This window comes from Eptesicus fuscus, chromosome 14 (assembly GCF_027574615.1).
Source record: "Eptesicus fuscus isolate TK198812 chromosome 14, DD_ASM_mEF_20220401, whole genome shotgun sequence".
Classification (NCBI taxonomy): Eukaryota; Metazoa; Chordata; class Mammalia; order Chiroptera; family Vespertilionidae; genus Eptesicus; species Eptesicus fuscus.
In genome coordinates this window covers 646,685-668,851 of record NC_072486.1, presented here as the reverse complement: position 1 = coordinate 668,851, position 22,167 = coordinate 646,685, and positions in this window count along the sequence as shown.

Genomic DNA, 22,167 nt, shown 5'->3' with positions numbered 1-22,167 from the left:
GCTGGGAGCCGGGCACGCGGGGAGCGGGGAGCCGGGGGAAGGGGCCGGGAGGGGGGGACGCGGTGTGGCTCTGCCGGGAGGACGTGCCGGGGACGAGGGAGCGCCTCCCCCGGGGACCGGTGACCGGCTGCGCGGAGAGAACAGGATGTTCCGAAGCTGCGGCTGAGGCCCGCTGGCCGTGACCTCGGGGCTCCCCTCAAGGTCATGTGGGCCTGGCCGCCCTGAGCCGGTGCCTTCCTCCCCGAGAGGCCGAGGCCGCCTGTGCTGTGGTCCCACCGTCCCCGGCGGGGAGGGCGGGCGCTGTCCCCAGAGGCCGAGGGTCTGGGACCGCGGGGGGGGGGGGGGGGGTCCTGGGGTTCAGGCCCGGAAGGAGGGGACACAGACGGGGCCCCCTCCCCTCCCCTCCCCCCACGTTCTCTCTCCACCATCACGGCGGGTCGCTCCCTCTTCCGTGGACACGGACACGGGTGCCCAGTGGGCGCTGTCCTGGCCGAGGGGACGGCCGTCAGCAGGCGGCCCCGGGGTGACCGCTGTGCGGGGCCCTGACCCGCAGGCCTCCCCGCGGACCTGCCCCCGGCCCTCCACACCCGAGGGGGGCCTCCCGCTCGATGCGCAGCCACACCCGACACCCCGGCTGCGAGCGGAGGGCGGAGGGCTCGCTGCTCACCCGCCCTCTTCCATCCACACCCAGCGTCTCCGCATCTGCCCCTGCCTCCCTGCCCTCCCCCTGCCCCTCCCCCTCCATCTGCCCCTGCCCCTCCCCTCCATCTGCCCCTCCCCCTCCCCCTCCTTCTGCCCCTCCCCCTCCATCTGACCCTCTCCCTCCCCCTCCCCCTCCATCTGACACCCCCTTTCCCCCCCCCATCCTGGTCTCCCGGCCTGACCCAGCAGGGGTCACGTGGCCTGACCCAGCTGCGGGTCAGGCGGTGGAAGGAGCATCTGGTGCTTCCTCGGCCGCTCCGCTCCGAGGCGCCCTCCTTCCCTGCGGTGCCACCTGGGGGGCCGGGCAGCGGGGCCCCCCCTTCCCTGCCGCCCCCGGCATTTCCGGGGCCCCCTCTTCCCGCCGCCCTGCCCAGCTCGCCTCTTGCCCCGGCCTTGTCACTGCGGAGCGGACCCGCTGGGCCCGGATCGCGTCTGTCACACGCGGACCCAGGGCGTCTGGAAACGCCTGGAATTTCTTCGGGGAAACCGCCCCGTGACGCGTCTCAGCTGCTCCTGCGGGGGAGCCGGCAGCACCCTGAAACCTGAACACGGGGGCAGGTGGACGAGGAGGCCGAGGCCTGATGCGGGACATGTGACGTCACGGCCACGGGAACGGGGTCGGTGATGCGGGACATGTGACGTCACGGCCACGGCATGGGCCCGGGTGGCCCGGGGCGTGTGAGCCAGCCGTGGGGTTGCCGCTGCGATAGGATTCTGCATGGAACTGGCACTGCCCTGTCCTGGGAGCTTCCTGCCTGCGACCCCGGTTCAAACCACAGAACCGGCGGAGGGCAGGCACCGGGAAGCGAGTCCCCAAACCGGAAGCCGGCGGAGGCCTCCCCGCCCCGCCTCCTCTGCCGCTCCCTGCGCGCCCCGCCCCCCGCGGCTGACAGACAGGCCTGAGCTCCCCCCGGAGTCCCCCCACTTCCATGCGGTCCGTCTGCCCGGCGTAGGGGTGGTCAGGAGCCACCCTCCGGCCCTGACCCCCAGGGAGGGCAGTGCCCGATGCATCCTGTTGGCCGGAGGAATTGTGGGTGGTTCCAGGACACAGCCCGGGGAGGAGCCTGCAACCGAGGTACCTGCCCTTGACCGGAATCAAACCCGGACCCTCCCGCCAACGGTCCACGCTCTACCCACTGAGCCACAGCGCCCGGCACCGCCTGTAGTTTTAACGGGTGACGTTGCTAAGGGCATCGTGGCCGGGCGGGAGGGACAGTCACCACCACGGGAGACGCCCGAACAGCGCCGGGCCTGGGGCTAAACCCCGTGGGCAGCCTCCGGTTCTGGGGCTGGGCGTCCACGGTCAGGGGTTGGCCGAGTCCTTGCCCGAGGCCTCTCTCCTGGCGTGTGGCCGGCCGCCTGCCCGTGTCCTCCTCGCCTCTCCCCATGAGGACAGCGGCCCCATCAGACCTTGCGTCTGGTTCGCTGTAAACACCCTACATCCAAGTAAGGCCCATCCATCCTCAGGCGCTGGGTCTGGGCTTCAACACAGGAATGGGGGGGGGGGGGGTGCAGTTCGACCCATGACAGACACGCGGTGCAACAAGAATCAGGTCACGCTTATTTGTAATGAAGGGAGTCACTCTCACACGGCCGTAGAGTGAGGTGGACTAACCCATTCCACTGCATACAGACCAGCCCGCCACACATTAGCCACATGCTAGCCACACACTAGGCACACGTTGGCCACATGTTAGCCACGTGCCACGTGACGCTGCCAGTACCAGAGACCTTCCGCTGGGTCACCTGTGACGTGCGAGTAAGAACCTTACACCTGGCGGTTATGAGTTTTAAACGCAGCGCCTGAGACACACCGGAGGAACATGCTCCGTGGACGAGAACACGCCTTTCCCGTCGGGAAGCACGAGGTGGCCCTCACGTGTCTTGGAGGAGGATCCTGAGAATGGCTCAGTCAGGCATGTGGAGTAGACGTGGGATGATAGGAAAACATTTCTTGCTGCAATTAATCACGGAGACTTTGTAAGAACCTAATTTTCCTAGATCTTTTATGGGCATTTCATGCAAAGAAACTGTTTCCCACCAGTGATGACTCAACACATACCAGTGGAAAAACACGGCATTCTTGTGCCCTGTCCCGGCATTGTGTGTCTGGCTGGTTCTTAAGGAAACAAACAGGATTTGATTTGGAAAAAGGGGAGGATTTTTTTAAACCCCAGAGAATGTGAAAACTTGCATGCATTCATTTCATTGTCTTTGCATTGTTTCCGGAAGAACTCACTAGGTGCTTTTGACCACGACCTTGTACCGTTTTTTGTTTTTTTTTAACACTGAGATTTTCATGAAGACATGAGAGTCCATTTTTCAAATGGTTCTTGGTAAATGTTCCTGTTGCTATCATTCTGTTTTACCAGCCTTTTCGCCTCCCCTGGGGGTAGAGTCTACGCCGAGGAGCAGCGTCTCGCTGCCTGTGTCCTGAAGCAGATCCTCGTAAGTGTCGCAGTGCTGCACGAGGGTCACAGGTCTTGTGAACAGTCACGCCGCTGTTTGTGCAAGTCCCTTCCCCTCTGCGCCAGGCACCTCTGAGGACGACAGGCGAACACCGCCGTGGCCCTTCCCTGGAGAAAGGGGCCACGTGGAGCCCACCCTGGGACTGTGGGAGGAAGGGGGGAGCTCAGCCACGCACGAGGGAAATACATCGCAGCACGGGTAGTTCCATGCTCAGCGTAGAACAATCCTTTTTATAACGTTTAAAACACGCACTTCAGAAAAATACTATACGAATATGCAATGTATGTAAATCAGATAAAATAATACGACAGGGACACCAGGCTGCGCGTGGGGGTTGGGGTGTGGTTACTCCAGTGGGAGGGGTGGCGGGTGAGGTGCCCCTTTAGACGAGGTCCTAGAACGTGCTTGGGGTGTTGGGTGTATAGGTACTTACTGCACAATGAATACCATCTTGCTTCTAACTAACTAACTAACCAGCTAACCAACTACGGTCCAATGATCATGCCAAAAGAACGATGAATTCTGATTAATCCATTAGTTACTCTCTGCACCGTTATTCACACAATAGAGGGGGTGGGGAGGAGAGAGGAGAGGAGAGAGCGGCACTGGGATGTGGGCTGAGCAGGAAGAGACGAAAGGGGAATAAATGGTGAAGCTCTGTCCCGAGAAAACACAGCAGGACCTGGTCTCTAGCCCAGCAGTGCTGTGTGTGTGTGTGCGTGCGCGTGTGTGCATGTGTGTGTGTGTGCGCACGCACACACGCACACACACACTCCCACACAGGTACGTTTGCAGGTTCCTGAAATAAGAAATAAAAATGGACTCAGAAGTCAGATTCAACCTTTTACTTTTCAAAACGAGAACCTTTATAACAGACGCGCGTGGCCTTTAACCTAAACACACAGGCCTTCCGGAGGGCGAGGCGGCAGCCATTTCCGACCACGAGGAACAGGGACTCGGGAAGCTCGCTCCGACCCGGCGGAAGCCCAGCGTTCCGATGGAGCGGGCGATGGTGTTTATGGGGAAGGGGACGGCGTGGCTGTGGGTGCAGGTAACGCAGCAGTGACGCTGAGACTGAACAGCGTTTCTGGTTCTCAGTCCGCAGTCCTGGCATCTGTCTGGTCCCTGCACCCAGCTCCGGGGGCACTGCTGCCCGGGGCCGAGTGAAGGGAGGTCGCTCGGCCTGTTAGAACATGCAGGGTCCCAGGCGTGCAGGGCGCTCCCCTGCGGGCTCAGGCCCCGTGTGAAGTGGCCGCCCTGCCCCTGGTCCCCAGCAGACCCGGCCCTCAGGCCGTCCTGCGGCCCCGCCGTCCCCGAGGCCCTCGCGGCGCTGGCCATGTGCACGGAAACCGCTTGGCTTTGTTTCCTGAACATTTCCGTCTAAAAGAGTCAAACTAATGATTCGGATTTAACTATCGTTCAAAACTGCTGATTAAAAGTTTTTTTAATGTCACTTAATCGTTGAAAACAAGGTTAGAGCTAGTTAATCTTTATTACAGACAAATTATAGACAAAATGGAACAAAAACACCATCTGGCCAGGATAGACCTAGAAGCCGCGCTTTTAAAATCACTGGGAAAAGCCGCCATCGTTTAGTCACACGCTCCTCCCCAGGCCTGGCCGGGCCGCAGGCGCCAGGACCGTCGCCCTGCTCCGTGCAGGACGGGAGCAGACACGGGGACCCGGGGAGGGAGGTGGGGTGCCAGGTGGTGCCGGCCGGAGAGCCTGCTCCTCGCGCTGTGGGAGGCCTGGCCCCACCGAGCCAGGAGCAGGAGGCGGGGCAGGAGGACGGCGGCCGGTTCCGGTTCCGAGGACGCAGAGGCCTGAGGTGGGAGCGGCTGAGCCAGGCTGGGCCGCGGGAAGCGCCAGGTGTCCGGTCTGGCCCTCAACCTGCTTTTGCTACCGTTGGGTTTAGTTTGTGTTTTAATGTCGCCGACTAGAGAGCCCACGGCCACAGCCGGAGCGCGCGGCCCCTGGCACAGGGTCCCTCCGCCTCCCTGTGCCGGCTGCAGAGACTGACCTGCCTGGGCCCAGGCCGTGCGGGCGTCTGCCGGGGGCAGGGAGGGGCCCGGGCCTGGGTGCTGTGGGTCCCTCTCGGACCCAGGAGCCCCTCGGCGGGGCAGGCGAGCGAGGGTGAGGGTGGAGAGGGTGGGAGCCAGAAGCCGTGAGCGTCACAGGACCTCTCCTCGCCGACAAAGGCGAAGCCCTCGCCCTTCACATCCCCTCGGACACAGAGGAAAACAAACCGGCTTCCTGGCAGCCAGCCGCCCAGTTGCCTCGTGCGGTTCACCGGGTGCATAAACGCTCATTGTTTTGTGCCTTTGGATTTGGGGTTAAAAATGCAATTTGTTTCTTTGAGGGACTTTTAGGGGTTTTCCAAGGCCAGAGCCACACAAGGGCCAACGACACGGCGACCTGCTCTCTGTCCCTCTCAGAGTCCCTTTGACAGACACTGGGGACACGCGGGGACGCAGGGCAGCTGGAGCGGGTGCGTTTTTAACCCTCAGCAGAGCATTTCAGGGCCGCAGCCCCGCCCCTCGTTAAACGCACCGGGTTCGAGACGCACAGGTCAGCGGGTCGCCGGTGGGAAGGGTCCCTGGAGAATGAACACGAGTGTCTAATCTTTCACGTATGACGCCGGCCACTCAGCAAAGCCAACAAGGCACGTGCAGGCAGCAGAGTGTGACCCAAAGACAGAGGCACACGAGAAGGACAGAGTCCACGGGGCTGAGGGGAGGGGTCCAATGCACCGACGTGAAAACTGTAAGATGTCCTCGAAAACAGAAGGGAAACGGACTCGTCGCGGGAAGTTCCACGTGGACGCTCTGTAACGTAACGGAAGCATCAGAAATAAGAACTCGGAGGGTGGGCTGGGCAGCAAACGGATTCCGTTAGAGCGAAGGAGGATAAAAACAGCCAAGAACAGCGAGGTGGCCCCACCTGGTCCGGCTCCGTGGACAGAGCGTCGGCCTACGGACTGACAGGTTCCGGGTTCGATTCCCGGTCAGGGCACATGCCTGAGTTTCAGGTTCAGTCCCAAGTGTGGGGTGTGCAGGAAGCAGCCAATCAATGATTCTCTCTCATCATTGATGTTTCTATCTCTCTCCCTTCCTCTCTGAAATCAACAAAAATATATTCTTTTAAAAAAAGAACAGGGGAGGTGTGTGGGGTGGGAAAGATGCTGAGACACTGTGAGGAGGGGAGGGGGAGGGGGAGGGGGGGAGGGGGAGGGGGAGGAGGGGGAGGAGGGAGGAGCGTGGAGGGAGCCCAGAAGAGTCTTAAAACCACCTGAGGCTACTCAGCCTGTGTCTGTGAAAACAGGCAGAAACCTGGATAAGATGGTCATTCCTGTGGCAATAGGATTCTCCCACAGACCCGGCTCCACAGGAAACGGGGGAGTTAGGAGGAATAGAGCCCGTGAGGCCATCAGGCGGAGAGTTCCCTGGGGAACGCGGGGAAAAGGCCCCAGGGACGCGACGTGGCAGAATCCCACACACACCTTCACGCTCTGCCCCAGAGCCGCCTCCAGCAGCACCCGGGCACGTGCGGAGCTCGCCCCGCAGCCCTGCTCCCAGCGCAATATCGGAAATCCCCCAAACGCCCTCGAAGGAGAGTGATTTCTAAAACACGTTCTCACAGGGAACGGCCGCCGTGAGGAGGATGAGCACGGACCTCTGTGGGCGCCGTGGGGTGACTCCTGGGGGTTCCGCTCACCCACACGGAGGGCGTCAGGGCCCGCCCAGCACCCCCCCTGCGAGAAGGGAGGGCACGTGAGTCACACGCCTACCTGACCGCCTGGGACAGTGATGGCGAACCTATGACACGCGTGTCAGCACTGACACGCGTAGCCATTTCTGATGACACGCGGGCGCTGAGGTGTCCGCATGCCGAGGATGAAACATTTGCTGCTCCTGAGGATGAAACATTTGCGAAATAATGTTTTTTCCTCAAAGGGACACACTACCCGAGTTATGCTCAGTTTTTTGGTGAAGTTTGACACACCGAGCTCAGAAGGTTGCCCATCACTGGCCTGGGCAAACCAGAGCAAACACACAGAAACCCAGACGGACAGACCGGGACGAGGACCCCGGCCAGGAAGGGGCGCGGTGCTGAGGGCGGGAGCAGCGCGTCTGGCTGGTCCCTGGAGTCTGGGCTTCTGGAAAGGTTAGCATCAGCTGAGCGAGGGCACCGCGTCCGGCGGCCCAGGCCTGGCCGCGGGGCCGAGATGCTCGCGGGCGAGTGGACCGGCGAGCCCCCCGCAGGGCCGCCCGCACGTGGGCGCTGCGGAGCCACAGAAGGGCCCCAGGCGTGTGGCAGCTGCGGGCGGCTTCCCTTCTGCTGCAGGAGGCGACTGGGACTCGGGCGCCCAGGTTGCGTTCTGTTTGGGGGTAAGGAAACGCCGCTCCCCTTGCGGCGATGGAGAGGGTGTCGTGGGCGGACGGAGGGGAGGACAGGAGCAGTTCCCTCCTCGCCCGCCCGGCCACGCCGTCCCTGCTGTCAAACCAAATAAACACGCCTGACGCCGTCTGCGAGCGACCTCTCGACCCGGCCGTCCTCAGCTCGGCGGCTGAGGGTCCTCGGGTGTTTGGTCTGGAGCGGGCCGGTGGCTCCCGGCGCCGAGGGCTCTTCAGGGAGGGGCGGGCTCGGGACGGCCTGGAGCCAGCGTCCGGCTGCCGCCCGCCCGAGGGCCACGCGCCTCCTGCTGGCCCGGCCCGCGGACTGAGGACTGACGGGAGACGCTCACAGCACGAGGGCGCCCTGCCTCTCCCCGTTCCGTGGCCGCGCCGTCTCCCTGGCAGCCCATCGTGGGAACGGGCCCCCGTTTCCCTCACCCTGAGCTGACGGCCTCGGGCTGCGTGCACGCCTCTGCGCTGTGACCGTCACACACGCGCTGTGTGTGCACATGAGTCTTCGTTTCTCGGGGTGCGGAGGAGACATGTTAGTTCACATGATAAACTAATGTTTCACATGTGACAAAGCTTCCAAACGGATGCCCCAGCTCGAGGCCCTGCCCACAGCGGCGGGCGGTGCGGGGGGGCGGGAGCTCAGCGCCCCTCCGGCCGCACCGGGTCCTCCACCGCTCCTGGCAGGACTGAGGCCCGTGCCTCCGGCGTGCACTTACACGGGTACGTACACACCCTCTTACAATCCCGTCTGTTCAAAGGAACCGGCCCAAACCGTGGGAAAGTCCGGAGGGAGGGAGCGAGGGAGGCGGCGGCTCTGGGTGACCTCCAATGCCTGCGAGTGTCCTCCACACGCCGCGCCTTCCCGCCGGCTCCACGCCCGGGTTCCCAGGGAGGACGCCCCCACCTCCAGACCGGGTTCCCAGGGAGGACGCCCCCACACCTCCAGACCGGGTCCCAGCCGCTGGGGACACTGAGGGTCGGAGGCCGAGGGGCGGTGAGCCAGGGGCGGTGAGGGTGCCTAACGCCAGGCCGTGGGCGTCGGCTGTTTAACGGTCAGAATATTTGCTCTCCTCCCGCCGCCTCCCAGAGTTCATCGCAGCCGAGGTCACTGGGGTTCCAGCTGAAGCCAGACCGGGGTCCTTCCTGAAGGCGCGGCACAGGTCCTGCGGGGCCTGGCCCTGGGGGAGGCCCGTGGGGAGCCTCGCCGCTGTGGCCTCGGTTCGGGGGCAGGAGGGACCCTGTGGGAGCTGGAATTCCCTGACAGCCCGGGCGCGGGCCCAGCTGGGACCAACTCCCCGTCACACCATCTTCTGGCTGAATCTGCAGGAGGCGGCCGGGAGCTGCTGGTTTTATGGAGGAGGGGGCCCCGGAGGGGCGGGTCCCATCGGCCAGGCCCCCGCTCCCGGCACGAAGCCCTTCCCCGATGGCAAAACATCGCAGAGAAGTCAGGCCGCCCTCCCAGATTCAGGTCCTAACGAAGGTGAAACGCCAGCAGCACGCGGGGCTCCGCCTGCGCCCGCCTACGGCTAAGGAGGGCGTCATGGGCTGCGACCTGGCCCTCACGGGAAGGATGGAGGGAACCGCCTTCTAACCTCCGACAGCAGCCAGTGTCTCCGCCCACAGGAGGGAACTGCGTTCCATTAAACGCATTAGTGCGGCCCGGCCCGGCCCGTGGCTGAGCGGCCACCAGTGAACCAGAGCTCACGGTTCCATTCCCCGTCAGGCACGTGCCCCGGCTCCATCCCAGGGCGGCGTGCAGGAGGCAGCCGGTCAGCGATTCTCTCCCATCATTGATGTTTCTCTCTCTCCCTTCCTCTCTGAAATCAATAAAAACATATTTAAAAACAAATAAAGTAAAATGCATCCATGCCGACCTTCTTTTTAAGTCCCTGACGAAGAGCGGCTTCCTCAGGGGCCCCTCTCTTCGCTGCAAGAGCTGACGCAGCGCCTTCCGAGCGTCTCCTCCGTCTCTCCTTCCAGCCCAGCGCCAGCCCCCACCCTCCCTGCTCCCCCACCGCCTCCCGGACCTCGGGCACGGAGGCCGGCCCCCACCCTCGGCCCACGCCGCACTGCCACTGCCAGGCCGCGCTCTGGCCGGCTGCCGGTGGAGTCCTCCCAGCAGCGAGGGACGCTCCTTGTCGTCGGACGTGGGAGCCACCTCCAGAGTAGAAAAACGGCGAGTCCTCACCCGTCTTAAGCTACATTTCCAATGGTTATTGGTGAAATAAGCGCATTATTTTTTACAGATTCCGGAAAAGTTGTTTTAAAACCTGAGCGAGTTGAGTATCTTGAGCTCTTGGTGCTGTAGCTGTGAAGCGAGACGTCCGCTTGGGGCCCTCAGCCTCCCCTAGCGGGCGGGGGCTGCCCACTGCAGACCACAGGCTGTCCGGGGACAGGGCAGCACCCCGCAGGGCAGGAGCCGCTCGCCCGCGAGCAGGTGGCGTGGCGACCGAGGTCATGGCCCGCTTGGCCCTCTTCCCAGAACGGCGGGGCCGGGGCCTGAGTGGCGTGTGTCCTGTGGGGCCCGTCGGTGACCACTGCTGACGTTCAGGCCCCTTTCCTCCCGGTGGGAAAGGAAACAGCTCAGAGAACAGCACATCCTGACCTCACGGAGGTGCCGGTGGCCCTGGCCAGCAGAATGGCCCCGTCCACAAGCAGCACAGCCTCGGGCCGGGCCTGGTTCCCGTGGGACCCGCCTGCCTCTGGCGGAGGGGCTGGGCTCGGCCCGAGCACCTGTGTGTCTGGGGCTGGGAGCCCACGGCCCAGGCCAGGTGTGCTGTGGGCAAGTCCCCGCGTTTCCCCCGAAGGCGGAAGTCCCGTCTGCAGCTTTTTCTGGAGTTCCTCTCGCTGGCATTTTCCACATTGTTCTAGCTTTTCCTTGTCGCAGGAAGCACTGGGGTAACTGCTTCCCACGGTCGCAGACGGGCCAAGAGGGAGCAGGAAGGCCCGGGGCCCCAGGGACCATGGTGGGCAGAGTGGGGTCCCTATGAGGGGCCCTCCCACCCCCTGGTCCCACGCTGTCCCATCCCAGCTGGTGGGGACCTGGTGCATTGACACAGGAACGGCCTGACCGGCGTGGCTCGGTGGTTGAGCATCAACCTATGAACCAGGAGGTCAGGGTTCAATTCCCGGTCAGGGCACAGGCCCAGGTTGAGGGCTCCATCCCCAGTGCGGGGCGTGCAGGAGGCAGGCGATCCATGATCCTCTCTCATCATGGATGTTTCTCTCTCCCTCTCCCTTCCTCCCTGAAATCAGTAAAAATACATTAAAAAAAAGCAACAGGAACGCTTCTCGGGACGCAGTCTCACCTCGCCCACCCGCCCAGCACCACAGGGAGGCCCGCCGCCGCACCGACCCCCCCAGCGCTCCTTGGCGCCCGCTGCTGGACGCCCCGGGGGCTTGTCTGACGGGCACAGCTGCCGTCTCTGAGGTGCAGGGCTGACAGGGTTGGCCGTAAGCGTGCGGCGCGTGCGCCCTCCCGAGACTCCTGCGCGATGTTCTGTGATGAGGACTCGCCCAGGGAGCTGCCCTCACACCAGTGTGACTGGGAGATGCCACGCCGTTCACCGCAGGCGCTGCCGGTCCAGCGGGTCCAGGCGCATCCGTCCAGCCACTGAAACGTCACCCCCACGACGTGTCCTGGTGCCCCCGCCCCGGCCGCCTGCTCTGTGGACCCGAGTCCGGCTCAGCTCCCGAGCAGGACAGCCGCCAGGTCCCTCCGCCCTCACAGGGCCCAGGGTTCCCTCCTTGTCTCGGGCTGGGCGACCCTCCATGGTGTGTAGACACCACCAGTCCTCCCCCGTCTGTCTGTGGAGATCTGGGTCGGTTTCAGATCCCGGCTGTGGTGAACACGGGGGTGCTGGCGTCTCTTCCGGATCCCGCTGTCCATTCTGTGGGATAAACGCCCCCCGTGGGGCAGTCATGTGACCCGGGTGTCCTCATTGGCAGCGCTGGCCGTGGCCGCGGGAGGGCCCTGGAGCCCCGTGCCTGGCGGCACCCAGCGGCCATCCTGGGTCCTGATGCAGAGCTGTCTCCTGCGCGCTTGCGGGCACGTGAACAGCCTGGAGCCCCTGGGGAGTTGTCACCCTCTGCACGAAGGCCCCCTCCCGGGAAGCCGGCCGAGCAGGACAGGTGCTTTGGGGTGCCATCCTCAGACCCTCACTCTGCCTCCTGCTGACAAGTCTCTCCACCTCGGAGGCCCCTTCTGGGCGGTCCCTGCAGCCCCGCCGTGGGGCCCTGAGCCCGCCCACCCATCCCCCCTGCAGACCTGACGCGGGGCTCAGGCGTGGCATCCACGGCCCCTCCTCCCACACCTGCCGCTCGGCCCCGGGGCCGGAGCCGCTCTTCTCAGGAGGTGAAAAGCCCGCTGACTCAGCAAACAAACCCAGCGCCCCCGTGAGTGGGCCCAGAGCCGGGTGCTTCCTAGGAGGCGCCTGTTCTGGTGAGGGCCGGGGGCCCCTGGCTCTGCTGCCTGGGTCCTGGGCACCGCACGTGTGGAGCGTGAAAGACCCACAAGCCGCGTCGATGGCGATGTCTCCAAGCCCCCACGTCCGGCACCTCCATCCCGCCCCCGGGCTCCGGACTGCGTCCTGGAGAGAGGCAGGCGTGCACTTTGTGCAGGTGCCGGTCCTGCGATCCCTGTGCAACCTCGGACACGCCCCGCCCCGCCCCGCCCCGCCCCGCCCCCGCCCCGGGAACGTGTCCTGGAGTGGGAGTCCCAGCCTACGGATTCGCTTTCCAGTTATCGCATCGGTCCAGCCGGCACGGGGTGGCCGTGGAGAACACGGGAGACACAAAACAACGCTTCTGCCGGACGCCAGGCTTCAGGGAGGGACTGCAGCTCTCCGCTGTCTGTCTCCACTTCCCTCCGGGGTCCCGGGCATTACACCAGGGATGTCGTGTGTGAGCTGATACACACATCGTATCCACGGCAACAACATAAAAAGCAAGTCCTACACACACGTACATGTATGTAACACACGTATTCACTGTGTATACATGCACACGTGTGTCTAATCTGTTTATCTACCTGTCTGTCTAGCTGGATGTTAGAAGGTAAAAGGCTGTGTTTGGGGAAAGGGTTATGTGGGTTGTGTTTCTCTGCTGTAGTTTTTTCTCCCATATTTGCTTCTGTGAACATGTTTCCTTACTTAAATAAAAGCAACGCCGTTTCCCCTCACGTACTTTAGCCCCAATCCCACATGCATGACCAGCAGGACCCTGGACGCTGGGCACAACTGAAATAGAAACAGCGACAGCCAAGACAATGGGCACTTCCCCCGGCGGCGCACAATGCAAGTGCGTCTGACACAGCCCAGAACATTCCGCGTGAACGCGCAGCAGGAAACGCCTCAGGCTGAGGTTTTCACCTTAGATGACAATTTGTTCTAACTTCCCAAGGCTAATCCAGCAAGTAGGACTTGGCCACAGAACAGAATATTAAAAACCATTTCAACCCAACTCTCCCCTCGAGTTCGAATGTGGGCCCGGGGTCTGCATTGCGTGTTTATAGTCACAGAGCGGCTGTCCCAGCCAAGGACCCAGCAACTCACTGAGCAGGGGCCCAGCACAGCCTGGCGCCCTGCTGGGGGCTTCATGCCCATTTCTCATAATGACACCCCTACAACACGGGTGCTGTCTTTACCTTTCTTCCAGAGAGGAAACGGAGGTGGAGGTGCCGGCACAGTGACAGTTCCACGAATGATACAGTCAACGATGGTGCATCTGGTGGGTCACGCTGAGAGGAGCCTTCCCGGGCAGAAGGGACACCCCAGGCAGCAAGGTCCCTGGTCAGCGGTCTGCAGGCAGACATCCTCCTCTGAGATCAGGGCCACTGAGGAGGATCCTAAGGGCCTGTGAGCACGTTACCAAAGTGTTGTGATGAGCTGAGCGTGGGCAAGACAGACAGGAGTGTGCCAAGCAAGAGCCAGTGTGAGTGTGTGATGACGATGGTGGTGGCGATGATGACAACGATGAGGATTGCAATCATGATGATGATGGTGATGATGATGGTGGTAGTAATGGCAGTGATATAGTGATGGTGATGATGGTGATGGTGATGGTGATGGTGATGATGGTGGTGGTGATGGTGATGATGGTGGTGATGATGATGGTGGTAGTGATGGTAGTGATGTTAGTGATGGTGATGGTGATGATGATGGTGATGGTGGTGATGGTGTGATGATGGTGGTGATGATGATGGTGGTAGTGATGGTAGTGATGGTAGTGATGGTGATGGTGATGGTGATGATGATGATGATGGTGGTGGTGATGGTGATGATGGTGGTGATGATGATGGTGGTAGCAATGGCAGTGATATAGTGATGTGATGATGGTGATGGTGGTGGTGGTGATGACTGTGGTGATGATGATGATGGTGGTGATGGTGATGATTGTGGTGATGATGATGGTGGTGGTGATGATGGTGATGATGGTGGTGATGGTGATAATGATGATGGTGGTGATGGTGATAATGATGATGGTGATGATGGTGATAATGATGATGGTGATGCTGATGATGGTGGTAGTGGTGGTAGTGATGGTAATGGTGATGGTGGTGATGATGATTGGGATGGTGATGATGATGGTGACGGTGATGATGATCATGATGATAGTGATGGTGACGATGTCAATGACGATGATGAAATTGGATGAGGATGGCAATGACCATGGTGACACCAGTATTGGTGCTTCTAAGCATTGGCCTTCTGAGCACAGATGGTGTGAAGAGGGTGAGTAAACAATAGAGGAAAATCCTGACAAGACTGCATCCCAGTAACAGATGGGGAAACTGAGGCTTAAAGGACTTCACTTGCCCAGTTCACCAGCCACTAAGGGGAAAGGCCCCCGTTTGGACCCTGTGCTCAGTCCCAGAGCGGAGCTCCAACTGCTCACTCACGAGCAGCTGTTCCTACCAAACAGTTCGAAAGGGGCCAGACAGCGTCCTCGCTGCGGCCCGGGGCAGGCGTGTTGGTTAGTCCTAGTTTACAGAGGAGGACGGTGGCTGACATTGTTAAGCCGTTTGCTAATCTCATCCCGCTGACGAGAGTCAGAGCCCGACATCAAAACCAACGCTGCCCCTTCAGAGAGGAACACACTCGATCTTCGAGGTTGGTCAGCGGTCTGTAGCCGGCAGGGGTGAGGAAACAGCACGTCAGGGGAGGTGGACACACGCACGTGCAGTCTGCAGAGAGGCGTGCTCGGCCCAACACACTCCGGACGTCCACGCGTGTGGGGCGGATCTCTGAGGCCCAGCCCTGCACTGGGCCGTGCTCCGGGTGCAGTACGAGGGCAGGACAACCCGGGCCGAGAAAGGGGTCCATGTCAGGACACAGATGTGTTAACGATGAGTCAGTGCCGAGTGACGGACAGGAGACTGTGGGGCCAGGACAGTGCGGAGGGTCCTAGGAGACGCCTGGCCCACGACGGAGGTGTTTCCCAGGACACAGCAGATGTGGGGGTGCCGCTCCCCGTGGTCCGCTGAGAGGTGTGGGCGACGTGAACACGCAGAGGGAAACATGCAGGGAGACGGAGGCAGCCACACTCTGCCAGCTTTGGCCTCGGCGCACTCTGAGCCCAGGGACAGGGTCAGGGAAGTGCAGCGCTTTCCAGCGGGAAGTGGCCAGGGCTGTGTTATCCAGAGATTGGACATTTGGCAACGACTCGGCCATAAAACACAATTGAAAACATATTCTTCCAGAGCCGACATTCCCACGTCCCACGGTGCAGACGCGTGTTGCTCACAGCGTGGCTCTTGCAGCCAAAGGAGACTTAGGAGCCCTTTTCCCCTTTCCTCCTGGGGGGAGGGGGGGGGGCGCGCAGAACCCAACCACCCCTCCCTCCCCAAGCCCCACGTGGCTGCGGGTCACCAAGTGCGAGTGCACTCCTGGGCCTCCTCACTCCCTGGGAGAGGCGCGCTCAGCCCGACACACGTAGGTGCACCTTCGAAAGACGAGGGTTTGAATTAAAAAACGACATTCAAGTCCCAGAGCCCACAGAGGAGCCCATGGCAGCGCCTCGGGATGCCGCCAGAAGAACCTGAGAGTCAAATCCTCCCGCCCCGCAGCCGGTGGCCCGGCACCTCCCTGGTCTCCGAGGCTCTCCGCGCCCACCTGTAAGTGGGAGACAGAATCCGGGCAATGAAGCTGCGGCGACACCGGGTGAATCGGGCACGCCCCGCGCACAGAGGGGCATCAGTGAGCCGCTGCCCGCACCCCCCAGCGGCTCAGCTCAGGTCCTGGGCGCCCACACGCGGGTCTGGGGTTCTGCCTTTGGCTCCTGTCTGCGGCTGGGAGAGGCCCCTCACGGTCAAGTGTGAGCGCGCCCTTGTGGGAGGGAGATCGCCTGGGAGCTGGGAGCCCTGCGCCGTGGAGCCTGAGCCCCGGTGAGGCACCCCAGCTCCTGGCCGCGGTCTCCCCTCCCCCGCGGGCGGGGCCGCCAGCAGGTAAACTCCCTTCTTCCTTGAGGAGCCAGCAGGTGGGCGCACTCACAACCTCCTCCCCCAGGCCTCGCCCTGCGCCCATGGCTCTCGCTCGGGAAACAGACCAGCAAGAGCTTTCCGGGGCCGCCCTCCCGGCGCTGAGACTCTCGGGGTGTCTGGGGTGGCCTCTGCGCGGAGACATGTCAGTCACCCTTGCTCAGTGCGTGCTCTCCCTGCACCCCGGGCCGAGGTCGGGTCGCCAAGGGCCTCGTTGTCCAGGCTGCAGACCGAGCCCCCGGGAGCTGAAAGCTGGGGAGCTGGGGGGCTGGGAGCTGGGGGGCGGTACCCTCACCTTGACCTGTCCTTTGAGGCCATCTCGGCGGCAGACAACAGCTTGATCTTCAAGAAGCAAATCTGCTCCCGGATCCCGACAGAGACCAACGTTGCTGCGGAGAAGGCAGGTCTCGGCCGCGGGTGGGCGCCGGGCTCGAGGCACCGCGGTCTCCGAGGCCCCGGGGCCGGGGGAGCTGTGATGTCACCGGTCCCGGAGGAGAACGCAAAGAGGTGGGTGCCACGCTCCGAGCAGGGAGCTACGTCAGCCTACGTCCGTCAACGTCAGCTACGTCACCCAACGTCAGTAACGTCACCACGTTAGAACGTCAGCCAACTTCAGCCAAAGTCAGTAACGTCAGCGCACGTCAGCACGTCAGTCACGTCAGCCAATGTCAGCCTACGTCAGTCACGTCAGTCACGTCAGCCAATGTCAGCCTACGTCAGTCGTCAGTCACGTCAGTCCACGAGAGGCGCGCGAGTCCCGCACGTGGTCCCGACGTGGCGGAGCGGCCGCGCAGCGCAGGACTCGCGTGAACGCCCGGCGTCGTGCGTGCGGCCAGCCCAGAGGGGAGTTCCGGCCGGACTCGCACCTCCTGGGGTGATTGTGGCTGTGACTGAGCCGCGACCCCGGGTCCCAGCCTCCACCTGCAGGGCAGCCGGGATTGAAGGCGGAATCGTGAGCGGGCACGCGTGGGGACGCCGCGCAGCCATTTCTCTGCCCCTTAGGGGCGCCGGCCCGGGCGCTGAAGGGTGACGAGGAAGGGTCCGGCCGGGGCAGCGTCACTTCCGGGTCTCCGTTCCCATGGGAACGCGTGTTGCTAACGAGTGCAATGGGCCCTGTAAGCGGAGATCTGGGCTGACTCCCCCTCCCGTCCCCGGGGGGGGGGGGGGGGGCTTCCACCTCGTGTTTACTTGGGATTCGGGGTACAAACACCACGGCCCTATTCCTGGAAGCCCAAACCAGGATAAATAGTGTGCGTTTCCAGTCTCCAACCACCTTTCAGCAGGGAGAGCCGCGTGTAAATCTTGTGCTGGCTGTCACCGCGGCCTGACTCACGGGGCGTGAAATGTGAGCGCGAGGAGGCCCGCTGGGCGCGGGGACCACGGCCAAGCGCTTCTCGGAGCGGCGGGGACTGGCCGTGTGCAGAGACCCCGCCTCTGGGCAAAGACTGCAATTAAACCGTGAGTTATGTTGTCTATGAAAACGCCAGAGTTTTAGTGGCTCACAGATCTCCAGATGCTGGGGGACTCGTGGGATAGGTTTTGAGTGGATGAAAAGTGAATTTATGGGCATAGAATTCGGTAATTAATTATTGTAGGTCTGGTTGCAATAATATTGGAGAAACATGGCTTCAACAGTTGTAATTTACTTAATAAAATACATGCATTTTTATTTTTATTTTTTGTTAACCGTCACCCGAGGATATTTTTCCATTGATTTTAGAGAGAGTGGGAGGGAGGGGGAGAGAGAGAGAAGCATCAATGTGAGAGAGAAAAACATTGATGGGTTGCACCCCAACCAGACCCGGATGGAACCTGCAACCCAAGTACATGCCCTTGACCGGGAACTGAACCCCTGAGCCCACAGGCCAGGGAATGAAGGTGTACACTTTTAAATATATATATATTAGATTGATTTCAGAGAGCGAGGGTGGGAGAGAGAGAGAAAAACATCAGTGATGAGAGAGAATTACTGATTGGCTCCTCCCGCACACCCCACACTGGGGATATAGCCTGCAACCCAGGCGTGTGCCCTGCCGGGGAATCGAACCATGGACCCTTCAGTCCTCAGGCCGATGCTCCATCCACTGAGCAAACCAGCTAGGGCAGTGGTCATCAAACCGCGGCTCGAGAGCCACATGCGGCTCTTTGGCCCCTTGAGTGTGGCTCTTCCACAAAATACCATGTGCGGGCGCGCACGTACAGTGCGATTGAAGGAGTACCCTAATTAATAACAATGTACCTACCTTATAGTTTAAGTTTAAAAAATTTGGCTCTCAGAAGAAATTTCAATATTTGGCTCTGTTGACTAATGAGTTTGCCGACCACTGAGCTAGGGTTCCTTTTTCCTTTCCTTCTCAGAACCCAGAAATAAAACCTGGAGCAGGGGCGTCCCCCACTCCTGCCAGATACACGCTAATATTTCTTGAAAACGGAGTTGTATCCACACCGACTCAGCAACCACACAGTCAGCGTTGGTTCCTCTCCGGAGAACCCCCGCGGGTCTGCCTCGCGAACACTCCGGCACACGGAGAACACTGTCCCGGGCGAGGGGGCCAGAAACACCTGGGGTGTCAGGATTCAAATGCACCCATGCGCCCCGTGTTCACCGGGCAGGGCGCAGCTCAGAGCGGAGGGCCCTCACGGAAGCCACGACGTGGAGTTTGCACATAACTACAGTGGCCCTGCCGCCGTGGACTCTGACACCGCCACGCACGCGTGTGTCCCAGGCCACGCACAGAGAGGGGCGCCCGGCACCTGGGTGCTCCGTCCCCTCCTGTCACCCTCCGGCCTGGCTTCTCCCAGCACCTCGCGAGGTCTGGCAGCCAAGCAGGGGGGCGGGGGACAAAGGGGGTCTGGGGGGACGGGGCAGCTCTCAGACCTTGTTTTCTGGCTGTTTCCCTCCGATCGCTGAAGGGAGGGAAAATCGCAAATTGGAACCAGGCGTTGACCCCTCGCAGCCGCTGGGCTCCGCGTCACGAGCAGAGGTTGAAGGCGGTTTGGAGATGGTTCTAGTGGGGATTCGTGTTTATTAAACTCTCGTTTGGTCTCGTTTCATTGCTCGGCTTTGAGAGGAAAAGAAGAAGACAATAAAGGATTGAAGCTGAAGTGATTTTCTGCAATTAAAGTCCTCTGGAATTTTAAAAAGCCCCATCTATCAGCATCTGCCAAATATAAATGCATTTTCCACGGGCTCGGCCAAGAGGAGCTGGCCAGGCCGTCGGAGCCGCGAGGAGTTATGGGGCCTCGGCACTCACAGATGGGAGAAGGGGGGTTGTCCCCGGTCCAGCCCTCCCCACGGACGCTGGTGGCACAAAGCGTCCTGTGTGTGCACAGGCCTCCAGGGCCGCTGGTGGCATGCATGTGGAAACTGAGGCACTAAGAAAAAAGGAGAGGAAAAGGGACTGTGCAACCCACAGCCGGGGGCAGCTGTCCAGGTGGCTCCTTCATGGCCCTGCTCTCATGGCACCTGCCCTGGCGTCCATCAGGGCCTCAAGCCACAGCCTCCGGCCCCAGGGGACGTCTGTGAGGATGAACTCCGGTCCGGAGGCTGCTGCCTCGTCCAACCTGGGCCTCATTTACTTCCGGTGTAGAACTTTGCAACACACAGATGGGTTTTTCTTTTATTAATATATGTTTATTGATTTCAGAGAGGAAGGGAGAGAGAGAAGCATCCATGAGGAGAGAGAATCACGGATCGGCTGCCTCCTGCACGCCCCCCACTGGGGATCAAGTCCACAACCTGAGTATGTGCCCCGACTGGGAATCGAACCGTGACCTCCTGGTTCCTAGGTCGGCGCTCAACATTGAGCCACGCTGGCCGGGCCACAGGTGGTGTTTTCAATGCCGTGTGTAGTATTGATGATGATAGTAGGAAGAATATCATCACAATAGTCGTGAAATAGGATAAAGCCATCATCTTCCTGGCTCAGTCCTCCAATCTGAGAGACCCCCGCACTCCTGCTGAGTCCGCACAGAGACCCTCGTCAGGGAAGGACTAACCTGGAGCCCAGGAATTTCTGAATCACCCTCGCGGCCCCCCACGCCCTCCCGGGAGGTAAGGAAGGCTCGCACGCATGACGACTGCTGGTCGAAAGTTGTAGGAACCTGGCGACGGGGACCATGGCAACCCCAGGGTGCTGACCAAAAGCAAACAGGTTTTACCAGCCCCTGGCCTGGCCGTGTGGTCATCCGTCACCTCCTGACCTCAAAGGAGCCTGAACTCGGCCCTTTCCCAAGGTGGTGACTTAGAATGCGATTTCCCCATCTTCCTGGCTCGCTGCCTTCTCAGTAAAGTCGATTTCTGCCCAGCCGGCGTGGCTCAGTGGTTGAGTGTCTATGAACCAGGAGGCTGCGGTTTGATTCCCGGTCAGGGCACAGGCCCGGGTTGTGGGCTCGATCCCCAGTGTGGGGCATGCAGGAGGCAGCCCATCCATGATTCTCTCTCATCATGGAAGTTTCTCTCCCTCTCTGAAAGCAATAAAAATACATTTTTAAAAAATTAAAAATAAGCGGAAACCGGTTTGGCTCAGTGGATAGAGCATCGGTCTACAGACTTGAAAGGTCCCGGGTTCGATTCCGGTCAAGGGCATGTACCTTGGTTGCGGGCACATCCCCGGTAGGGGGTTTGCTGGAGGCAGCTGGTCGATGTTTCTCTCTCATCAATGTTTCTAGCTCTCTATCCCTCTCCCTTCCTCTCTGTAAAAAATCAATAAAATTTATTTTTTTTAATTAAAAATAATAATAATAAAATCAAGCCCTCAGGTTCTAAAGCTGATGTCTTCTAATCACCTTCATTAGCCTCACCAGAGTCTGCACACTGAGCTGTCGTTTTTATAAAATTTAAATTTCTGTTGGACATTCACACGTTGCCAGCTGCCCCTCCCCCCGCGCCTCCTGCAGAGTGTAAAAGCCCTTCCCTGGTCATCTCTCTTGAACTCTGTGAGCAAACTCTACAGACGTCTGCCGTGTGCCTAAGCGTGTCCCGGGGGGGGGGGGGGTGGAGGGGGGAGGCACAGATGTCCTAACACATCTGTGGGCAGACACAGCCCCTGGCATTGGCTCGACATGTAAACTCCAATTCTTAGATACACTGTGGGGTTTCCCTGTAGAGTTTGCTTACAGAGTTCAAGAGAAATGGCCAGGAAAGGGCTTTTATTTATTTATTTTTAAAATATTTTTATTGATTCAGAGAGAGAGGCAGAGGGGGAGAGAGAGAGAAACATCAATGAGGAGAGAGAATCATTGATTGGCTGCTTTCTGCATGATCCCCCGAGCCTGCAACCCGGACATGTGCCCTGACTGGGAATCGAACCCTGACCTCCTGGCACCTGGGACAACGCTCAACCACTGAACCACACTGTCCAGGGCTCCACGAGCTGTCTATCCTTTTGTTTTGTGGGGATGCAGGCTTATTTTCCCAGGATAATTGTTACTGTTTTATTTAAGTATAGTTGGTAAGCATGCTTATATTAGTAATAGAGGCCCGGTGCACGAAATTCGTGCATGGGGAGAAGGGGGGGCTGTGTCCCTCAGCCCAGCCTGCACCCTCTCCAATCTGGGACCCGTCGAGGGAAACAGGCAGTTGGACATCCCTCTCACAATCCAGGACTGCTGGTTCCCAACTGCTCGCCTGCCTTGCTTCCTGATTGCCCCTAACTGCTTCTGCCTGCCAGCCTGATCACCCCCTAACCACTCCCCTGCCAGCCTGATTGCCCCTAACTGCCCTCTCCTGCAGGCCTAGTACCCCCCCAACTGCTCTCCCCTGCAGGCCTGGGTCCCTCCCCCCAACTGCCCTTCCCTGCAGGCCTGGTTGCCCCCAACTTCCCTCCTCTGCCGGCCTGGTCACCCCTAACTGCCCTCCCCTGCAGGCTTGATTGCCCACAACTGCCCTCCCTTGCAGGCCTGGTCCCTCCCAACTGCCCTCCCCTGCTGGCCATCTTGTGGTGCCATCTTGTGTCCACATGGGGGGCCATCTTGTGTGTTGGAGTGATGGTCAATTTGCACATTACTCTTTTATTAGGTAGGATATTAGTTTCAGGTGTACAATATAGCGACTGCACTTCTATACCTTACAGTGTTAAATATCTTCAAATTCTCCAAAACAAACAAAGAAAC